The 4,808-nt window shown below is 42.8% G+C and overlaps 1 pseudogene; it reads right to left on the bottom strand.

Annotated features, from left to right (window-relative positions):
- Positions 1-1,849: 1,849 nt before the first annotated feature.
- Positions 1,850-3,742, bottom strand: LOC110313718 (annotated as a pseudogene).
- Positions 3,743-4,808: the final 1,066 nt, after the last annotated feature.

The following is a 4,808-nucleotide window of genomic DNA, read 5'->3' as shown; positions in this document are numbered from 1 at the left end:
CTTGGATTTCAGAGGTTCTTGATTTTATAATAGCACCTCCTGGGAAGACTTGAATGGCAATTTATACTGACAAACACTTCTTTTCTAACTACAGAACATGAAATCCAGAAGGATAATGAGTTATAGGTAATAAAGATTCCAATGTCATACAGAATAATGGAAGTTACACTGCAAAACTACTTTATAGTACCCAATCTTGACATCTTGAATCCCTTTTCTGTTGGCAAAAATATCCTCACTGGCTTCTGTTGTAATACCAAACCCAAACAAAGCTCTCAGTATAAGGGATTGTTAGGAACACAATTGATACTGATCTGTCATGTCCATTGCAAAAGGAAGTCAATATTTCTGAAATATTAAGGACTATTAATTCTGACCTTTTATCTGTAGAAAAACCAGTCCTGGTAGTTCATACTCCACCTGCTCTGGGTAATGATTAAAAAAACCAAGTTTCCATGGTGTTCACAGTAAGTTATAAACAGCTGATTCACTGTACTGAAGTGACTGATAAGGAAGGAGAATGTTTCAAATAGTTTATACTGGAATTTTTCTTTCTTTTTTTAAAAGATCTGTTCATTTATTTTATATATATATATATATATATATACTGTAGCTGTTTTCAGATACACCAGAAGAGGGCATCAGATCTCATTACAGATGGTTGTGAGCCACCATGTGGTTGCTGGGATTTGAACTCAGGACCTCTGGAAGAGCAGTCAGTGCCCTTATCTGCTGAGTCCTCTGCAGTCCCTGGAATTTTTCTTAAGGTATATTATTGCCTTTATTTCATTTGCAAAAAGAACAATACACATTCTATACTGTGGCATGTCATGTCATTCAGTTTGTATGACAGTAGAGGACTCCACAGTATATGTGACATAGGAAACACCTCATTGTATTGTTAGAGACACAAAGGTTTTACACAAGTTTAGTTGACCCTCCTTGTTAGCATGACATAAGTAACAAACTTACAAGTGGCCAGTATGTCTCTTCCTTATTACATTCTTCTTCTTCTTCTTCTTCTTCTTCTTCTTCTTCTTCTTCTTCTTCTTCTTCTTCTTCTTCTTCTTCTTCTTCTTCTTCTTCTTCTTCTTCTTCTTCTTCTTCTTCTTCTTTTTTTGGCTATTGTAAAATTTGGGCTTATGGCTCTCTATTTGGTGAAATAGCTTGCCTTCTCCAGTCTTTTTATCAGTGGACATATGCTCATTGAAGAAGTATGAATCTGTCCCTTACAGACAGAGGAACCTTCTTGGTAGAAGAAGCATCATAGTTAAAAATGTCATTGGCTGCTGTTTACCAGCTCCTTCTCATGCACAATCTGAACAAAATCTGTTCAGAGCTGAGAGAGAGGGGGGCAAAGCTTTCAAGTTTTCTCACTTGGTAGAAATGTGGTGCTGCTCACCTTATTTCTTTTGAAAGGAAACTTTCACTTGTTTCTGATAGAGATGGCTGCTATAGCTCATTGTCTCTGACAGGTTAGGATATACACACAGGTCCTTGAGCAAGCAGAACCAAAGGAGGATGCCAAGGCAGCTGCTCTGTCCACCCTGCTTGAGCCAACCACTCCAGTCTTACAATACTCAGATGGTGGTCATGCAGTCCAGACGGTACTGGAATCTTTGCTTTTATTTTGGACAAGCTCAAATTTAATAAGTCTGAAATCATTCTCAGCATGTGGCATTGTACACGGGCATCTGTAGAAACATTCATTTTACCAGGTTGTAGTTTTAAAAAGTCATAGATACTGTGAGTTCTGTATAAACCAGTGGGCAGCAAGTTAGTTCCCTTTGATTTATTATCTTCAGTGTCACTGCTGAATAAATAGTGAAGTCAAAGAAAGCATTATCAGTCACTCGTATAGGACAGTTCTATAATTTGAAGCTTTTTAAATGGGTGGGTTCAGGCCTGATACAGCTGTAAAAAGATTACTTAGTGAATAGACTATTGGAGCTGTACAAAGTGTAATTAACTTCCATCATTAATAGCCTACCCAGCACTAAATCACTATTGCTAGTTAAAATAACCTGCTTCTGAGTCCCCATGGAGGTGGCCTGTGCATGCAGCCTTGATGCCCTGACCACTTCATGTCCAGGGCATGTCATACAGTCCAGCAGAAACATTGGCTTTACGAAGGAATCACAGACATTGAAAAAGAATGGCTTTAATCCTCATTAAGTGTGCAGTGGGTGGGAGTGTACTTCAGAAAGTCTGGGCAGGGCTGGCGGCAGGTCACTCCTGCTGCCACAGCTGCAGACGCTAGTTTATACATGACAAGGCAACAAGGGAAAACAGTCCCTTTCATGGTGGTTTGTATCAATAGAATACATTTATAACAATTGCATGTACAGACTCATGCACCCTAGGGCTCTCTTTATATCCTAAAGAAAACAAGCATTTACATCACTCATGATTTATACAATTTTTTAAAAAAACATATCAATTGTACACTTTCCCCTTGGACAGAAGAAACTGCCAGGGTGTACAGCTTAACACCATCATCAGAGTTGTCTGCAAAGGGAACAGAGGCTCAAAACAAACAAACAAACAAACAAACAAACCAAACACTTTCTTGAGAATGAAGTGCCTTTCATTTGCTGCTGTAACCAGCAAGTGCCAGCAGTAATCAAAACAGAGGAGAGACCTACAGGTCTACCCGGGCAAGCTGACCAGCACATATAACTGTTTATAAAGGAAGGTTAGGTACTCTACGTTACAAGTCCCAACCTAGCAGTATCAAGTGACATTTCTTTGCTTGCATTATGATCATGCCCTGTGGCAGTATGACAGGTCTCGTGGCATTGGGCTTCTTTTTCTCTGCAGTCTTTAAATTCTGGAAGGAACACATGAGGGTTTCATCCACACTCATCATGGAGCCTGCATTGTCAAACTTGCCACAGTAGTTAGGTGCAGAAAACAGAGTGACTAACTGCCTCTTTGAAAACAAAAAAACAAAAAAAAACAAAACACAAAAAAACCTCATACCCATCTTCAACCACCTCATGGGCTCTATGTATAAAATCCAAATCATGCTTATAGAGAAATTTTGAAACCACTTTTACACCAAATATGAAGGACACTCCTCTTTCATTTTCACCCCAGGCTAAAACATCTTTATCGGGGTCAGACCACAAGAGATCACAAACAAGACCTTGATCTGGTACATCAGTTGGTCTCAAAATTTGCAGACTCTGCTCCGTAGATTGAAGATCTGGTGATAAACCTCATGACAGCAGAATATCTTCTCGTCCACGATGGCTGCTATCAATAAGCAGTTAAAGCAGTCTGTGAAAGGTTTCCACAGCTTAGTGTTGTATCTTCTTTTATATTCACCAAAAATTCCGTAGATTCTATTGATGCTGACACACTCATGGTTCCCTCTGAGAAGAAAAATGTTCTCCAGATACTTGATTTTGTAGGCCAGCAAGAGGCAGATCATCTCTAGTGACTGTTTGCCCCTGTCTACATAGTCCCTGAGAAATAAATAGTTGTTTTCTGGAGGGAAGCCACCATATTCAAACAGACGGAGCAAATTATAGTACTGCCTGTGGATGTCACTATGTATCTTGAGTGGTGCTTCAAGTTCTAAAAGGATAGGCTGACTGAGGAAGATCTTTTGAGACTTCAGACAGAGTCCTCTGATTTCATTCTCCTGGAGCTAGATGTTCTTGCCTGGCTTGGGCCCCCTCACTTCTGGCAGGCATTGGATGATAATGTCGATATTGAGTTTATTGATATCCACCATCGCCTCCCTGCCGCCAACACTCCTAGAGCGGCATCACCTTCTGCTTGTGCCTGGGTTTTACTCATCCTCCTTCCTCATGCCACAAGAGCCCCAAGAGTGGTGGTGGTAGCAGCAGTGGCAGCAACAGCTGCAGTGGTAGTGGCAGAGGCGGCAGTGGCAGGTCCCAACACCCAGCAGCCCCACTCCAGGCTTCCTCCTCCTCTCTTTAATATCACAAGCATCCACAAACTCTAGGCAAGCTTAGAGTATGTACCCTTAGATGTTAGGAGAATACATCTCCCGTGTGCTTAGAAAGGGACTCGTGTGACTGACAAAAAAAGGAAAATATCAATTGGTACAAACACAAACCTTTCTTTACATGAATGATCTTCTATGACTAACTCAAAAAGGATATTGCAGGTACTTCTATAAAAAGATAACCATCATTTACATGAAAAGGTTTCTGTGAGTCATCTGGCGCCTATCCCGCCCGAGGAGGGGCCCGGGAGCAGTCTCCTGGCCTGAACCTACATCCGGCGCCTATCCCGCCCAAGGAGGGGTGTCTGCCCGGGAGCAGTCTCCGGGCCTGAAACATCACCCGGCACCTTTCCTGCCCGAGGAGGGGTGTCTGCCCGGGAGCAGTCTCAAGGCCTGAGCCGGAAGGTGAGCCATCTTTGCTCCAGTGCACTGCCGGGGAGAGGGCGGATTGGAGAAGTGTCACAGCTTCTGGGAAGGATCCTGTTTCTGGTTCCAGCCATCCGGTGCCTATCCAGCCCAAGGAGGGGTGTCTGCCTGGGAGCAGTCTCAAGGCCTGAGCCGGAAGGTGAGCCATCTTTTCTCCGGTCCACTGCCGGTTAGAAGGTAGCCTGGAGAAGTGAAGCAGCTTCTGGGCTCCAGTCTGCACTGGCAAGAGTGTGGACCACAGAAGCTACACAGCTTCAGGACAGACAGAAGCAACCTAACTTNTGGNACAGACTCTATTTCAGGTTCCAGAAATTTGGGCACCTTCCTCTTCAGAGGAAAGGTGGCCACCTGTGAGGGTTCTGTCTGCCAGAGCAGGTGAGAGAGTCATATTGTGTCCAGGGTC

The sequence above is a fragment of the Mus pahari genome, chromosome X, assembly GCF_900095145.1.
Source record: "Mus pahari chromosome X, PAHARI_EIJ_v1.1, whole genome shotgun sequence".
NCBI lineage: Eukaryota > Metazoa > Chordata > Mammalia > Rodentia > Muridae > Mus > Mus pahari.
The sequence above is the reverse complement of the archived record's forward strand: the minus strand, read 5'-3'. Positions and strand labels throughout refer to the sequence as shown.